The following is an 18819-nucleotide window of genomic DNA, read 5'->3' as shown; positions in this document are numbered from 1 at the left end:
CCTTATGCATACTCTGACTTTCCTTCTGGCCCCTTCCCTGCTGCGTCTGCCTCTGAGAATGGCTCTCTGTTCTCCCCGTCCTCACCATCCCTTTCTGGTCCTCTATCTCTCCCAGTCCTGATGGCCCATGATTCCATTTCTGACCTCCTTTGCTTCACCACATAGCTGGGTTAGCATTGATAGCCACTTCAAGGCCATCTTGTCTCCTTTGCCTAACTACAGAAATGATCTAATTTTCTATTTAATACATCAGTGAATCACCTCTATGTCATCACTTCTGGAAGATCCAAGGTATTTTTTATAATAAACAGTCTGAAGAAAAGCAAACATTAGCATGCAATGAACAGACTACATTCTGTCAGAAGTGACACATATAAAGCTTGTGTATATATAGAGTTGGACTGAGTTGCATAAGGGTTGTGTTTTGGTAGAAGACAAGTGTGAATTATTTAGAATGAACTTTCTAAGCGTTATGATTCATGGAGATATTGTTTACATGCATATGTTTATATTTTCTTCAGAACTATGCAATTTGGTCTTGTGCCTACTTAACTGATCATGAATTAGGCAGCAGAGACTTGAATGTGGTCATATAACTGACAGAACTGTATGTTATGCTAAAGGTTCTTTGCATAAATAGACCATTCTCCTATTTTATTCTATGGCGTTGGAGGCTCAGGGCAAAATTAAATCAGGCGTGCCAGTACCTAAGTTCTAAAACAGATTCTGAAGTCATTCCAGCCAGATTTGAATGATTTTTTTCTGATAATTTTACTCTGTTGCTGATGATGTAAAGCAGATTTTAATAGAGACGTTGCTGAAGTCTGTTAGAATTAGGTCTTGAGGCCCACGGGCTGTGAGCCGCTCATTGCTGCCTGGGCTTGCTCTCTCCCTGTCCATGTCTATACCACACTGCCCCGTCTGCCTTTTCCAGGTGGCTGAGCGGTGGAGGGAAAGTTGCAAGCCAAGGTCTCCTGGCTCCACCCACCAATGCTCTAGGCTCCCTTTGTTCATCTTTATTGGACCAGTCATCATACTTCCCAGTGTGTTTATCTGAAGTACTTTCTGGCCTGTTCATCTCCCAATCCTAGTCTTAACTTGCTCATCCTTGGCAATGACCTTGGCTCCTGCTTCACAGAGGAAATGGACATGGGCATGTGAATCCTCAGGTTGGCTCTCCTGTCTGTGCTTCTCAGAAGAGCTGTGCCTGACCTCCAGGGCCAGCAATTCCATTTCTTCTGGTCTCCCCCACTTCCCCAGGGAGTGCTCGGCCATGGCACCATGTTGGGCTCTCCTCGGTGGCCACCATACTGCCCTCCTGCCCCATGTATGCTTTTCTTCCTAACATCAACCCTACCACTTGCTTTACTATGGGCGGCCTGGCCAAGCTGGTCTCTAAGCTCTCTTCTGTCTTTACCAGATTCTAGTACAGATAATCGTCTTTTCCTTTCTGCCCTGTTTTCCTTCTGGGACCCACTAAAGTCTCTTACCCTAGGTACCTCATGGAATTGGCATGATCTTTCTTTTCTTGCTATTTGTGCACATCGTCCCCTCAGCCTTTTATGATTTTAGTTTGTTATGTTGTTATGTATCATTTTGAGAACTTTCTATCCTCAGATGATAATCTCCTTAGCTCAGTGGCCTCTAATTCTTCTTGTGGTGAGGGGTAAAAGAACCAGCATCATGGGCAGTGTGAGACAGACTCTAGGTGGCCCTGAGTGACCCATAGCCCAGGGGCCTATCCTAGTAAAGCACAGCCTCTGGCTTGTATGTTACAATTCCATAGGATCATTGATTTAACTGCAGCAAGCCTCCACCCCCAACACTCTTATGTCTTATTAACTTAATACTTTTAATGTCACATAAAGTTGACTTAAAATGCACTTCCCAATTATTTATATGTATAACCAAGTGTGATGGAGGTGACTTAGGAACACACAACATTCCTAAAGTTAATTCATCGAGACCTTGCCAATGGATTTAACAGAACCTATAAGAAGGAGGCTGGCAGGATAAGAATTGTTCGGTGTACGCAGATGCGAGGAGGTGGGAGCATGCCGCCTGGCCTCCTGCAGTAGCTGGTCTGTTGGGAAGCCCAACCCCACAGAGAAGATGAGTGATTGTTTCATGCTGACTCAGACCTTGATGTCAGGCCTCAAGATATTAAAAGACTGACCAATGGGCTAAAAAGGGCATTTTGGGGCAGGTAGTAAGGGTAGTTGTCTACAAGAAGTCTGGGTGTTGAAGTCAGTCTCAGAGCTGGCCACGTTCAGGCAGCTGGCTAACCATGCCCATGTCTTTAACAGTGGCACTCTAATGCCGAAGGAGACTTTGACATTATCTTATTTTGATTTATGATTTATACCACTTAGTATAAAAATTAACATGCATGATTGAGACTGGAGAGATGGCTCCAGTTGAGAGCACTTGTTGTTTGGAGGACCTGGGTTTGGTACTCAGCACTCATATGGTGGCTCACAGAGCCTGTAACTTCAGTTCTAGGGGATCTGATGTTCTTGTCTGGTCTCTGAAGGCACCAGGCACCGTATATACATGGTACACATGCATCTATTCAGGTAAGCACTAATACACATAAAATGAAAATAAATATTTAAAAAAGGTAGCATATATGATATGGAGACACATTAGTGCATTAAAAAGTAAGGAAGGAGGGTTTGATAAGGGGGAGGCCTAGAGCCACCAATCGGGGACATTGAACACACCAGAGTTGCACTGTGTGCTAGTGAGCTACCCACCAGCAAACCAACAACTGAATGGTGTAGAGCTGCTTCTGTCTCTGTCACAGCAAGGCCTGAGAGCCAGCTTCCAGCCTTGGCAGAGGCCCTGCAGAAACCCCCCAACTGGGTAAGTGTGAGGCCTCTGTGACTTCAAGAAACAGTAATGTAAATGGGTTTTCATTCTAGCCGAGTTTCATCCCAGTGTGAAAGGTCTGGGAGCACGTGGTTCCCAGGGCAGAAGATCTGAGAGCATTAAAATGACCCAGCAGTAGGAGTGATCTGCTAGGGCTGTTCGTAGTTGTCAACCGGATGCTGTCTTTATCTGCAATGCACTGGGGCAACTTGGGAATTACAACCCAGTACCACCACTTGTGACTCTCATCCCAGGGACAAAGCCAGTCCTCCATGACTTGTTGGAGGCATGGCAGATCTCTGTGTTCTGCTTCAGTCATATCTGACATTGATTCTAGTAAGACTCCCTCCTGGACCCTCATGTTTTTCCGTCACCTGGAGCGGATACAAAGTCTGAAAACCTCGGATGAACCACTGGAAACCTGTTGACCTGGCTTTCTTACAGATAACACATATGAAAATTGTAAGGAAAATTTTGTCATCCTCTTGTGTCCTCAGAATAAAATAATTGAATTAACCCTCATCCTACAAAACTTGACACAAAGGCAGCACTTATTCTCTAGATCACATGAGCAGGAACTTGTATGGCCACACGCTGAACTGATGATGGTAAAGACATTTTTCTTGACTGTAACCCTGGGCTATCCCACTGTTCCCCTTAAACTTCACAAAATGCTTCATTACAGGATGAAATTTACTCATGGAGAATTATAAGAGCGAACAAGATGTCTATGGAAATGTCTTTGTGTAGTCAGTTCTCATTGACTTTGAAAATGGAATTTCTTTTTTGTGAATTATGGCACTCCTTTTAAGTACATATTTTCACCCAAGAGCTCAACAAATTTATTTTGGGTTTCCTTGAATTTTATTCACTTGCTCAGGAATGAATTCTGAAGATGTGGTTTTGACAAGTAGTGTCAGTCTGGACAATGGAGAATCCTAGCAGGAAAATGCATTTGTGAAATCCATTTCTTGGGCAGAAACCACATTTCTTCAGCTTAGCTGTGAAATATTCTCGAGTGAGGTGCTTTCCTGTCACTGAGGCCAGGTGGCCCAGTTCATGGTGGATCCCAGACCCAAGGTGGTTTATGAGAGGCATGGTGGGCAGGAAGCCGTGATCCATGACATATGAGTTGGCCCTCCCCCATGAGCCCACCCAAGCTTTTGGATGCAAAAGTAATTTTTAGATGAGTCTCTGATGAGTATCCAGAAGACTGGAAAAAGAACAAGAGGCAGGGGGGAAAGGAGATGGAAAGGAGAGTCTACGCTAGGCTGATGGAAATGATGTGTGAAAGGCAGCAGCCATCAGATGGTTGGCTCTGGAAGGTGAATCAGGCTGACAGGGCACTTGAACATGCCCTCTTTTTAGCCTAACAAAGAACATCGAGTCCACTTTAAAGATGGCCTTGCAGCCTCCAAGAAAGGGGATTAACTGAGATAGAAAACTGCCTTCAGGATGTAAGGGATCATGAGCACCTTCGATTATGCCTAGAGCACATGGCTGTCTATCCTAACCATGGTCATGAATGAAAGAGAATAAATACCTTTCTAGTTATTCATCTTACATATTAGAAGGGGTTGCACAGGACCCAATTTATAATAGTCTTCCAGGACTGAGTCTCTGTGAGGTCTGCCATGAGTCACCAGACCATGTATGGAGGCTTACTGTGTGCCAGGCACTGTGTCCAGAGGTTTACATGTAGTTTCTCATTTACATATTGTTTTTTTTAAACTTAAAAAAATTATTATTTTTATTTTATGTGTATGTGTGTATTGCCTGCATGTAGGTAAGTGCACCCGGGTTGTACGATGCCCGTGGAGGACAGAAGAGGCTGTCGGATCCCCTGGAACTGGAGTTATGGACAGTTGTTAGCTGCCATGTGGGTGCTGGGATTTGAACCTGGGTCTTCTGCAAGAACAACCAGTGTTCTTAACCACCGAGCCATCTCTCCAGCCCCCTCATTTACATATTGTAAACAATATGTAGCAAAATAGTTTCACCCTTGGAAGTAGGTGAAACTATTTTCTTTGTTTTAAAGGAGGAAATTGAGTCTGAAGAGGTTAAAGCACTTACTGGGCTACAAAAAGAAGGTTCTGGAAGCTTTGATTGCTGGACCTGCCTCTCTTAAGAACTCGGAGTGAGCAGGTTGGGGATTGACTCTTCTCAGGTCTCTGGAAGAATGAAAGCATGGAGGTGTGCTGGGTGTGCTGGGTGTGCTGGGTGTGCTGGGTGTGCTGGGTGTGCTGGGGGTGCTGGGGGTGCTGGGAGTGGAGTGCTTGCTCAGCATATGCAAGGTCCTGGTTTCATATTTATACCACAAAGACAAATGCAAGGAACTGGAGACCTGTCAGGCAGATCCCGCCCAGGGGAGGTGGACTGTCAGTGTCAAGGGTCTTCCCACATCCATGAATGTTCTTTTTCCTTTTTATATCCAAATCCTAGGGCTCAGGAACTAAGGTGAAGAGAAGGAAGGAGGGCTGTTTTGGGAGCCACTTAGGAATCTGGCAGGAAAACTGTGCTGGGAATAACTAATTGTAGCTCTATAAAATAGTGACCCAGGGGTTGGAGAGATGGCTCAGTGGTTAAGAGCACTTCCTGCTCTTCCAGAGGGCTTGAGTTCAGTTCCCATCATCCACACTGGGTGACTCACAACCACCTATAACTGTAGCTCTAGGATACCCCCTGTGCCCTCTTCTGGCCTTTGAGGGCACCTGCACACACTTGGCAGACACACACACACACACACACACACACACACACACACATTTTTTTAAGTGACTCAGAAGTCATCAGGCCTTAGAATTTTAGAATGAAAATATTAATTCTACTGCATTAGTTTCTTCTGAAATGAGGGTCCAATATTCAGATTCTGAGACTGCAGAGAACCAGGTCTCTCTGAACCTTTCTTAGGAGGGCTGATCATGAGGGTCCAAAGGTTGCAGGCAGAAATCCTTCTGGAAGGAAAGACTCCCCAGCTACATGGAATTTAGACAGACACCATTCAGAGGTGGCATGGTGCCCAGGAAACCAGAGCCTGGATTCTCAGGAAGGCATCTGGGAATGTAAGCTGTATTCATGTGGCATATCCAGACAATGGGTGATTGGAAGTCCAGATGCCTCGCTTTCTTCCTGACATAAAAATCTGGGTGTGGCAGCCTTCCTGGTGTCTCTGGCTTCGATTTCACTGCCTTGGCTGATTGATGGAAGATTGAGTCACTTGGCAGCATGTTCAAAGGAAGAATGCTAATGACAGCTTGAGCTTTGCCCTCCAGCATTAGATTGTTGTTAGTGGATTATCTGGGCGTTCGTCCCTTGTCTGTTCTCCTTTCCTTTACATTTTTGTTTTATTTATTTATTATTTATTTATTTATTTTATTTGTGTGTGTGTGTGTGTGTGTCTGTGTGTGTATGGGGCTGCGTAAGTGTGTGGGCATACGAATGCCATGGTGTGCCAGAGGACAACTTGTGGGAGTTGGTTCTCTCCTTCTACTATGTGGTTCCTGGGTATCAAACTCTGGATGTCAGGTTTGGCAGTGAGCATCTTTACGTGTTGCGCCATCTAACAGACTCCCATTATTTCTTTTCTATGTTTTTTGCATCTTGGATATTATTTAATGATGGAGAGGGAGAGAGAGAGAGAGAGAGAGAGAGAGAGAGAGAGAGAGAGAGAGAGTAGGAAAAAGGTCCAATCAAGGAACCCTGGTTGGTATTGTGGGTGGGCATGGGTGGCAAGGTAAGGACAGAGAGAACGAGACTCAGTGTGGCAGATTACGGAGAGGTGGGGCAAAACTTAGGGTCAGAGGCAGAGGGTGTGGCTCTCTGTAGTCAGGAGAGAGCAGGGGTCCTGGGAACTTGGCAGAAGAAGCATGGTTCTCAGGCAGAGTACCACATTCCCTCCTCCACTAACTCTTGCTGGTGGATATGACACATGTGTTTTAATTTCTCATGAAAGCAATATGGCATGATGGAAAAATCATTAGCTGAGTAACACAAGAGGAGTGGCTTGCAGCTCTGTTTTGAGAAGTATTGTGTGACCCTGGGTATATTACTTAGTCCTTTAGAGACTCAACTTTTTCCATCTGTAAAATGAGGAGGTTGAATTGGATGGACCTCTGTCTTCCTTCCAGCTCTAAATGAGGATAATGGTAACCTCGAATACAACAAGATCTATGTTACATCTGTCAACAGGAAGTACTTCTTCAGGGACCCGAATTCCCTCATGTGTTCTGGGTGTGAAAGGCTCTCCTTGAGGAGAGTATCATGGTGTTTCATAGTACTTTTCATCAGTTTGAAGAGTTATATGAACTATGTACACATTAGCCAATGTCTGTGATGCAGACCATGACTTGAATCGTGCAGGTACAGGAATGTGTGTATGTGTGGTGCGTGTGGTCAACTCACAGAGCTGACCGGGAATATTGCCAGCCCATGCATTTCGGTGTCCTCAATGCTTAAACTTTCAAATGATAGAAACACAGGTGCTTTAGTTTCCTTTCTGTTGCTGTGATAATACACTCTGACCAAAAAGAGGTTTTCACATCGCGGAGGGAAGTCAGGGCAGAAACTCTAGCAGGAACTTGGCGCAGAAATCATGTAGGAATGCTGCTTGCTGGCTTGCCGGCAGACCTATGATTAGCTAGCTTTGTTACATAGCCCAGAACCACCTGCCCAGGGAATGGTTTCATCCGTGGAGGGCTGGGCCCTCCCACATCAATTAACAATCAAGACAGTTCCCCACATTCATGCCCACAGGTCCATCTGATCTGGGAAATCCCTCAATTGAGACTCCCTTGTCAGGTGACTCTAAGTTGTGTCAAGATGACAGTTGAAGCTAAACTTGGACAATGAGGTATAATTTTATTAGTCACTCCAAGTTTTGGTATATTTAAAATATTTGATGATAAAAGCAATTTTAATTATTTATCTAGTAAAACATAGCACGAAATAGTAAAGAAATAAAGAAAACCACTCCAGTGCTGTTAAGCAGCCAAGGGCCTTTTGGACTCTGACAGACAGATTGAGTTAAGAGTTTTGGAGTGTCAGGATTAATGGCGGGAACCTCTGCTCAGCACACTCCCGACCCCTCTTTCTCTCCTTTCTTCCCTGTGATGTGGGTAGTCCAAGGAGGTGAGGAGACAGCAAGGCACCCCTCTGTGTGAAACTCATTTCTGCTGCTTGGGATGGGGAGACCTTGATTCTGCATCCTGGTGCGGTGGAGAGGTTTACTAATTTACTGAGACCCTAGGCTGCACAGGATGCAGAGGTAAAGGTGGAAACACAGAGCAGGTAAGGCTGTGGGTCCCTCAACTCTGAAAAAGCTGAGTGGCTACGCTGTAGGACACTGTGGTCCATGTAGACACGAGTGGGAGATGACAGCAAGCATCTGTGGAAACGCAGTTACAGAATTTGTCTGTTGGAGACCTTGGTGTCTCAGGGCAGGAAGGAGGCTGAGCTGCAGAGCTGCCAGATGCTTAGTGATTTATCTTTGAGCATCTTCTCATGGAATCTGGCAACAGTGCTGAAAGTTGAAGATGAGGAATTTCTACAAAAAAGATAAACCAGTGACTTCAAATGCTGAGAATATTCAGTCATTCCGGCCAGAGACCTCCCGGCTTTACATAGATCAGTTCCTTGACGATTTTGGCCCAGTTTCCACACAATGGGAATTTTAGAGATGTTCACTTAGGATTAACTTTCTTTTTTCTCCATTTCTTTTAATTAGGGCACATATTAAAAAGCAAATGTTTTCTTTCTCTTTCTTTTTTTGAGACAGAGTCTCCCTATAACCGCAGCTGGCCTGGCACTTGCTGTGTAGACCAGGCTGACTCCATGTCACAGAGATCCACTTGCCTCTGCTCCCCAAGTGCTGGGATTAAAGGTGTGAGCCACCACACCAGGCTCTTTTTCTCTGCTCTACACGAGTGAGAGGTGAGTTCAAATTGATGAAGTTGTTTCTGTGTGGTGGCTTGTGCTTGTAATCCCAACATGAAAGAGACTAAGGCCGAAGGGGTTACAAGTCAAGAACAGCCTGGGCTATACAGCAAGTACCAGGCCAGCCTGGGCTGCATAGTGAGACCCTGTCTCAAAACAAAACACAGTAAAACAAAACAAAACAACAAAAGAAAATTTAAAAAATTAAAACAAGAAAAAAAAGAGGAAAAAGAAAAAAAATAAAAACTTGAAAAATGAAGGCGCTATATATAGACATAGTAAATAAAAGACGAGGATTTCATATTGCTAAACTTTATCTTATAAATTTTTTAAAACAATATTTTTCATTTATTGTTTGAATTTTTCATACATGTATACAATGTGTTTTGATCATCTCCACCCTCCACTTTATCCTTCCAAATTCCCCATCCTCCGCAACACATCTCCCTCCCAAATTCATGCCCTTTTAAAAAAAATCCATTGAATCCAATTAGTGCCATCCATGTTCACATGATGAGTGTGGAGCTGTCCAGTGGGGCATGGACAACCCACCAGTGACGACACCGCCAGACAAAAGTGGCCTTCCATTCACCTGCATCTGCCAACTGCCGATGGCTTCTCAGGGATGGGGCCTTGGGAACTCCTCCTCCACCCATGCTGAACTTTTAACCTACTTGACCTTGTGTGGGTCTTATGCAAGTGACCACAGGTATTGTGTGTTCACGTGTGCACAGGCCATGTCACGCTCAGATCACAGCGTTTCGCAGCACTCCTCCCTACCCACTGGCTCTTGAATTCCTTCAGCCCCTCTTCCTCAATATTCTCTGAGCCCGGGGTGAAGGAGATTAAGGTAGCTGTCCCATCTAGGGCTAAGCACTTACAGCCACTTATTCTCAGCGCCTTGAACAGTTATGAGTCTCTGCATTAACTATGCCCCCTGCAAAAAGAAGCTTCTCTGATCAAGGTTGAGAGAAGCCCAGATATTTGGATATAAAAATAAATATTTAGAACATAGTTTGATAACTTGACCTTTTAGCAAAACAGCAATAGTAGGTTCTTCCCCAGGGCCTCCCAAACCATGGATTTTTGGCCAGGTTTATAGTTGCAAACATGAATTCTCTCCTCCAGAGAAGGCCTCAATCCCATCAGACTTATGTTTCCCTTGATAAGTCCTGTAACTATTTTTTTTTTAAGTACTGAGAATTAAACCTAGGGCCTCATACATGGTAGGCTAGCACTCTGCCATAGAGCACCAGCCCTCACTTATAAAACATTTCCCCAAGTTTTCTGTATTGTTTCTTTGAAGTCATTTTGGTTATATTGTTGCTGCCTAAAATTCAGGATAATTAAGTTCTGGACTCTGTCTTAAACTCTATTTTTGACTTTAATGACTCTTTATTCTTCTTTTATAAATATTTATTAATTTTAATTTATGTGTATGTGTGTATTGCCTGCCTGTAGGTAGGTGCACCCATGTTTTGCAAAGCTCATGGAGGTCAGAAGAGGGTATCAGATCCCCCAGAACTGGAGTTACAGACAGTTGTTAGCTGCCATGTGGGTGCTGAAAATTGAACCCAGGTCCTCTGCAAGAGCAGTCAGTGCTCTTAACTGCTGAGCCACCTCTCCAGCCCCCACTCTTCATTTTTTAGAAATGAAATTAAACTTTCTTATCTTGGTTCTAAAAACTGGTATTCTACTCTCTTAAGGAGCTTCAGACAAACAAAAATAAACTGGAAGAACTTCTCCATCTTTTCCAAGTCAGATAAAGAACTTCGCTCACGGTCTTAATTCCAGATCTGGAGTAAAATGAGCAGAGTTGCATTTTTAGCTAATTACATTAAATATTAATTATCTAAATGTATTTGTTGGAGATACATTCCTTTAGATTATAGTGGAAAGATGGGCTTCGAAACTGAATAAACATGGATTTGAATGCCAACACTACTTCCAGCTTTGATCTTGGGCAAATTTCCCATTTGCTGCGGGCATTGCATGACATGGGTGCACTTACCTACATGTAGGCAATACACGTATACATATGGCTATAGACCTGCCCTGGCAGGCACTGACATTGGATATTTAGGGAGCACCAAACAGTGGGTGAGTAGATCACTGGCTCTCCCAGATTCAGTATCACTTTACCTCTATTATGTCTATTCCATCTGCTCCTCTTTTCAAAAGAAAAAAAACCAAAAACCTGAATTGGATTCTAATTTTGTTTCTATTGGTTCCTGTTATAATATATGCCTTATCTTTTTCTTAACCTATTGATGTCAGCTGAGCAAGGCAGGTGTGTGTGTGTGTGTGTGTGTGTGTGTGTGTGTGTGTATTTCACTGCATCCATTCAGTCTAGCTTGCCAGGCATAGGACGAGTCGTGTGTGTGTGTGTATGTGTGTGTGTGTGTGTGTGTGTGTGTGTGTGTGTGTGTATTTCACTGTGGTGTTCTGAGTGCTGACATTCAGGATGAGTGAAGGAATCATTGTCAGATTTCAGCATTCGCCCTGAAAACTGCTGCTCGTGGTAAGACACACACTTCCTATGTGACTGGTGTGAACAGAAGGCGTTGGGGAAGTCCCAAGAAGGAACAGCACAGTTATTAAAAGCATGGCTCCTCTAGTCCAGCTTCTTGGGTTCAAATCCCCATTCCTCTGTTACTCGGGAGATTTCCTCAACTGTTCTGTGAACATAGCTTCCACAACTTTAAAATATGGATTGTAACAGATCTAGTTTCTTCAGGCTTGCTGTGGTTACAGAATGGTAGTGTAAATCTTAGCTTCCATCTCCTGACGAACATGATGCTTATTGTTACTGGTGCTACAGGGCCGGGTAATAAGCCTATCCTCACCGTTCCCATTCCTGTATCCAGCTGTTGTTATGGGGAGCCTTCTAATGGAGTCTCAGGGACTCTTCCTATTTAATTCTATTTCCAGATCAACCACACTGCATGCTTTATTCCTGTCTGGCAGGCTAGGCTGTCTGCTAACTGATTTATAGCTGCCCAGTGAGCTGGCCAAGTATGCCCTGAAGGTGATTCACTGTATTGGTTGTTACTGTCTGTACTATGATCCCCATACAAAGAATTGTCTCATTATGGAGAACTGTCCTCACCAGCCTGGCTGCCAGCCTCTGCTCTGCTGGGATCTTGGGCAGAAGTGCTGGCCACCCTCCGTGTTTTCTCCATTTGGTCCTTTCGGCTGCTTCTGCCTGTCTTCCCCATCACTGCATTCTCACCAGACTTCTCCCAGGCCTCCAGTTCACTGGGGTCCTGACGGCTGACCTTTGCCCTCTATAAAGCAGAATGGCTCAGAATGGCTTCCAGTGCCCTTCAGTCAGCACCTTATCTGAAGACAGTGACTTCAATTATGAGTTGTGCTGGGACTGCAAATTGTGAAACAGAGCATTAATTCAGGTCTCAGTGCCTCTGAGGCAGAGTGTCTGGAGCTGTGCAGTTGTAAGTCCTTCAGGAAGTGTGGGTGGAGAGTCAAGGATGAGTCACAGCTGGAGCTGTTGAACCTTCAAGTGATCTTTATCTTATGTTTTAGTCTTTCTTTGGCAACTCTTCTTGGCAGTTTTCCACCATGTTTCTTGGAAGTATCTGTCTGCAAACTCTTCCATGCACACTAGCCTCCTTCCAAGCAATGGGCACCAATATGCCAACCAAGGGGCCCCTCAAAGCGTTAACAAGGAACATGTTTGTAAGCACAAACATGGGAATGTGGGAGGATCATGGTAAAAACAATCAGAATCAATGCGGGCTATGCTGTCAATCATCTTTTTATTTAAGCACAAATAAAATGTGCATGTGAGCTTCTATTCGCTTTCTTCACTGTGCCTCCTGGCGCTGGGACTGGTGACTCTGAGGCCAGCTGTGCTGCTCTTTCCACGATGGCTTCGCAGCTCTTGAAGGAAACATCGTGAGCGACCTCAGCACAGCACATCTGTGGCCCACCAGGAGCACTTCTACCTCCTTGGTGTTATGACCAGGAACTTCTGGAAGGCACTGCGCAGCAACTGCTTTGTGTTCTTGTTGCTTCTGTAACCAACGTTGGGCATCGGGATCTGGCCCTTGAATCTTCTCCACATCGTTGTCCACACCTCTGAGTTTCCACCAGTTGTACTTACTTTTGACATACCAGTTTGATTGGTGCTGGATGAACTTTTCGATTCTCTTTGATGACTTGGGGCTTTACTGGAGGTCTGTGGACAGCCATGATCCGGCACAGGTGATGGTAGCCACCTTGTAGGCAGTGCCAAGCAAGAAAGAGGGTGTTTCTGACCTTTGTAGTTTCTGAACTTGAAGCATGCCACCTTTTCCCACAGTAGCTGGACTTTCTCTTTAGTGTTAAAGCAACTTGGCAGCCAGGGGCAGCAGTCACTGGGACTTGCTTCCTGCGTTCTTAGTTCTGAGGTATAATATCCAGATTCAAGCCAGGAGTTTCCAAAACCATACTGGAGAGAAACCTATGAATTGGATACAGAATATGTTGAAAATTATACATGTAAAATCAGAGTATTGAATAATAGATTATATCATCTTATAGAGTAAACTTTTCAAATAGATATGTTCCCAACTCTAAGAGCTTTTAAAAGTGATCTCACTAAAAATAATTTCTTAGGACAATAAATACCTAAACTGTTCTAACATTTGACTATAGACCAAAAATGTAGTTAGTTGATCTACAGATTGGGATCTAAAGATTTCAGGACTTCTGTCTTCCAACTTAGTGATTTATTTTATTTTGTTTACCTTTTATTTTTAATTGACATATGTCCATAATACAAAAATGATGGGTTTCATGATGACATCTCCATCATATATAATGCACTCTGCTCATATTCACCCCAATTACCCTCTCTTGCACTCCCCCCACTGATCTATAGTCCTCTAATAGACCCACTTACAGACAGACAGACATACACACACAGATGTGGTTGTTTTCCTGGTTGATGAGCATGTATATATTTTAAAATCTATATTCTGATTATGAAAAGAAATATGCGACTTTCTGAGTCTTGATTCTGTCACTTAAAATTGTGCTCTCCATTCCATGCTTTTTTTTTCTTGGAACCTGACATAATTTTGTTCTTTCTCACTTAATAAAATTCCATTGTGTATGTATATACGCCACATTCTTGTCATTTATTATGTGTTGGTAGACACCTAGGTTGATTCCATAAGCTAGCCATTGTGAATAATGTGTCCAATAAATTATGGACACATATATGTGGTATGTTGGCTTAGATTCATTTGAGTATATACCTAGGAGTGGTGTAGCTAATCCACGTAGTAGTTTTATTTTTCATTCTTTTGAGGAGCTTCCATGCTGATTTACACAGTGGCTGCGTGAATTTATATTCCTGCTAACAGTGGATGAGGGCTCTTTACTTCATGTAGCCTATCTAGCATTTCTTACTATGTGTATGATAGCCGTTTTGACTGGAGTACAGTAGAAATCTCATTGTGGGACTGATTTCATTTCTCTGATGACTAAGGATCCTAAACAGTTTTTCCACATATTTCTTGGACATTTGTATTTCTTTTTTTTGTATCCATTATTATTGTATCTGGACCTAACCATTTATGTTCAGTAGTATTTGTTTTATGAAATTGAATGTACCAACATTAGGTAAACATATATTTACAATTGTTATATCTTTTTCATGAACTGTTTCTTTAATCTCTTCTGACTAATTGCGGTTTCAGGTTTACTTTGCCAGATGAGCATAGATACTCCTGATTGGTTTTTTGCCTCTGTTTACTTGCTATTTAATTTTCCATCCTTTCACATAGAGTGTTTGTGCGTCTTTGCCAGTGAGGTGTGTTTCTTGCAACAAACAGTTGGGTCTTGTTTATGTATTTCAACTGGAAAATTAAATCATTTACATTTAGGGTTGCTATGAGAGGTATTTGCTGGTTCCTGTAGTGTTGTGTTTCCTGGTTGGTTTGAATGTTGCCTCTTCTTGTCTTTCTCTCTTATCCCTATTTTCTGGTTTACTGCACTGGACATGTTTGGTTTTCCTCCAACTGTCATTTTATTATCAACTGCTGTCATGGAACATATTCTTTCCCAAGCCCTGACATTTGCCTCTGTCCTTCTCCCCTGTCTGTGCATAGAATTCCCAGTTGTGCTGGGTTAGTGGTCATGACTGTTTTTTTTTTTTTTTTTTTAAGCATGTTCTTATCTCGAAATGCCTTTATCTGTCCATTGATTATAAAAGATTATTTTTCTGGCTATAATAATGCTGGTTAGAAGTTATTTCCTCTAAGACCTTAAAAATGTATCATTTTATGCTTTCTGGCTTTTTGGGTTTCTTCTACAAGGTCTGATGTTATTATATGAGTTTGCCTGTGCAGGTGAGTTGGTGTTTTTCTCTTGAAGATTTCAATAATTTTGTTGTTGATCGGAGTCTTAGCTTTTCAACTACTATGTGCTGTGGACTGGTTCTTTTCTGGTTATGCTCATTTAGGGTTCTAAATGTCTCTTATACTTAGATGTCCATATATTTCCCTAAATTTGTGGAATATCTGCTGTAATTTTGCTGAGTAGGTTTTCATGCCTGTAGTTTTATCTCAGCTCTTCCTTCCACACCACAGAGTCTCATGATTTCCCCTAAGTTGCTGTCTTCATGTTTGTTTTATCTATGTTTCTTTGTTGGTGTCTAAATGTAGCATTTTCTTGACCTTTTGTTCAACATATGGTATTCTTTTTTTTGGTCTTTTTCAAATGGGGGTCTCCTACCTGGCCTGGAACCTGTGGTCTCAAACTCACAGAGATCTGCTGTGCTGGGATTAAAGGTGTGTACCACCACATCTGGCTAACATCTGGTATTCTTTCATCTGCTTAATCTAGAGTATTGATGAGGCTTTCTACTGCTTTAAAAAATTGATTTATTGAAGTTTTCATTTCCAACATTTTTTTACTTTGAAATCTCAATCCCATTGCTGATTTTGTCCAAGCATGTTGCAGAATTTATCCTCCAGGTTCTGAACCTACTTCTTTACTTCATGGTCTGCTTGTCTGTATCCTCTCTGAAGTATTGGTCGTTTTAAAACCTAGACTTTTTGTATTCTTTGTTTTGTATTTCAATCATTTAATTATCTTTGGATTCAGTAATTGAGGAATTATGATCTTTTGGAGATATTATGTTGCTTTACTTTTTATGTTTCTTGTTTTTCTGTGTTGCAATTTATACAAGTGGAGCAACATTCTCTTGAGGACTCAGTTTCCATTACCACTCAGAGAGGAGAAAAACAACTTCTGTAATGGTAACAACAGCAAAACACACTGGATATAAAAATAGAATTAAAATTAGTTAAAGACAATTACTTGGGCTGGAAAGATGGCTCAGTGGTTAAGACCACTGGTTGCTCTCGCACAGGACCCAGGTTCGAGTCCAAGCACCCACACGGCAGCTAAAACCATCCATTTGCAGGGAATCCAACATCCTCTTCTGACCTCTGCAGGCATTGCATGACCCAGGTGCACCTAACTACATGCAGGCAATACACTCATACATATAAAATAAAAATAATAAATAAGGCCGGGCGTGGTGGTGCACGCCTTTAATCCCAGCACTCGGGAGGCAGAGGCAGGCAGATCTTTGTGAGTTCGAGCCAGCCTGGTCTACATAGTGAGTTCCAGGACAGCTGGGGCTACAAGGAGACCCTGTCTCAGAAAGCCAAAAAAAAATTTTTTTTAAAAGACAATTACTCATCACCATAAATGCAGAAATGAAAAATAGAAAAATAATGTAAAATGAGCTATGAAGTTAAAGATGAATTAAGGGAAAAGTAATGAAATAAAAGAAGAAATACAGGAAAAGAGCAAGGAAAGATGAAAATATAAGCACGACTCAAAAGAAATAGAGAAGAGAAGAATGGGAGATGGAGAGGAAAGAGCAAGAGAGAAAAAATCTGTTTATGCAATAAAAGTCTGTAAAGAGACTAAGTATGCTGCTCGCTTGGGCGGCACATATGCTAAAACTGGAACGATACAGAGATTAGCATGGCCGCCGCGCAAGGATGACACGCAAATTCGTGAAGGGTTCCATATTTTTTTTAAAGACTATAAATGCTTTTAAAAATAAGGTAAAAATAATACTTAAAGCACAGTACCAATACATATAAAAGAAAAAGACAAACAAGAAGTGGAAAAAAGAAAAGAAAACCATTTTATATATTTATTATTTTTATTTATGTGTATGAGTGTATTGCCTACGTGTATGCAAGTGCACCTGTGTCATTCAATGCCTGCAGAGGTCAGAAAGCATTTGATCCCCTGGAACTGGAGTCAGGATGGTGGTTAGCTGCTATGTAGGTGCTGGGATTCAAACCTGGGTCCTCTACAAGAGCAGCCAGTGCTCGTAACTGCTGAGCCATCTCTCCAGCCCCAAGAAAGCCATTTTTTAAAAGGAGGAAGTATTAAACTGATAAGAACAGATAACTACACTTCATCTTAGCCAAAAGGCCGAGAAGTGATAATTAGTAGAGGTGATAAACATTAGCGCTGAAATCTACCCGATGACTTTATAGACACACACAGGCGCCAAGGATCCAAGTGCAACCGATTATGACTAGTAATAATCAGATACATACAGATTAGAGATGCATGCACCAACATCTCAGTGTTAGTAGCAAAAACAATGAGTCTTTCTGCAAGGAACAATATATTCTAAAATGAAATGGAGATCTTTTTTAAAGGTTAAAAACTCATCCAATTTTATGTCTTACAGGACTTATACTGAGTTCAATATTGTATAACTGTAGTAACTCAACTGTGAACCTAGAAACTTATACCCACTTGTGAAAGAGATGTACTCTTGCTCTGGAGTGTGTTACTGAGTATGTTAAAGCTGTAGTGAAATGCTTATTCTAATCATGTAGTTATTAAAAATTAAAAAAATTGATTAATAAAAATAAAAATAATAAAAAGGAGGAAGTATTGCAGCAGTTTCTTTCAGTGTCCTTTAACACTTCCCTCTAACACTTTAGGGTAGTGAGCTTGAGTCAATGAAAGACCAGTTTCAGTGCTCTCCGATCTTTCCCAGCAGTCACCCACTGTGCAGGGGTGAAAAGTCCAGGAAATGAGGGGTCTGCTGGGCCTGAGCTCCAGAGTTCCCAGTTCCACCAGCAGCCAACCACACAGCCAGGAGGCAGCTGCGGAGGTTGAGTGGCCTGCTGGCCACCGTGTTAGGATAATCAGTGTCTGCAGTCATCCTCAATTGATGGGGTTTGCTCATCAGCAGCTTGTGAGGCCACTGACCCCTGTGCCCTTCACAGCCCAAGCATCCTGCTGACTAAACTCAGCATGCCCATGTCTAACTTTCCCTTTGGAAATCTCCCATCTAGTCCCTGTGGTAGAGGGTCCCTAGGCTAGGATTGCTGGTCTGTTCTCTTGCAGGCTGCGTGGGCTGTCTGACAGCCTCTAGCCCTAACTTTGGCAACCCTCCAGCTTCAGGGAGGCAGGGTAGAGCTTCTCTTGAACCAGGGGCTGGTCTCTACTTGTGTAGTGTCTCTCTCTCCCTCCCTCCCTCCCCCCTCCTCTGTCTCTGTCTCTGTCTCTGTCTCTGTCTCTCTCTCTCTCTCTCTCTCATCTGTTTTTCTGTTACCTTGAGAGTAGTGAACTTTTAACAGTTTCCAGGGACTGAGAGTCTATAATATCACTTCATTATCTCAAGTTTTAATAATACTAAGAATCACTAGATATTTTTTCTTCAATAAATATTATCTTTTTATTGTATGTATTTAAGGTGTACAACATGTGTTGATATACTTACCTTGATATACATAATATTAAAATGAGTATTATGGCCATAATAGCAAATCTATTACCCCATAGCATATCTATTATCCCATATAGTCCCCTCCCTCTCCTTCCCTCCCCTCCTCTCCCCTCCCCTCCCCCTTCCCCTTTCCCTGATTCCCCTCTCTCCTCTTCTTTTCCCCTGAATCCTGAATACCAACCAGAAATGAGTGTATACCATTACAAGCAGCTCTAACTCTTGATTCTTGACAA

General features: G+C 42.6%; 1 non-coding gene and 1 pseudogene across 1 annotated transcript; one reads left to right on the top strand and one right to left on the bottom strand.

The window, feature by feature from the left end:
* Positions 1-16759: 16759 nt before the first annotated feature.
* On the top strand, positions 16760-16861 carry LOC115070527. The gene has a single exon (XR_003849676.1). It is a non-coding gene; the product is annotated as a U6 spliceosomal RNA (small nuclear RNA).
* Positions 16862-17169: 308 nt separating this feature from the next.
* LOC115070526 lies at positions 17170-17283 on the bottom strand (annotated as a pseudogene).
* Positions 17284-18819: the final 1536 nt, after the last annotated feature.

The sequence above is a fragment of the Nannospalax galili genome, unplaced genomic scaffold (genome assembly GCF_000622305.1).
Source record: "Nannospalax galili isolate Female #2095 unplaced genomic scaffold, S.galili_v1.0 scaffold497, whole genome shotgun sequence".
NCBI lineage: Eukaryota > Metazoa > Chordata > Mammalia > Rodentia > Spalacidae > Nannospalax > Nannospalax galili.
Note: the sequence above shows the minus strand (reverse complement) of the source record. Positions and strands in the feature narration are given on the sequence as shown.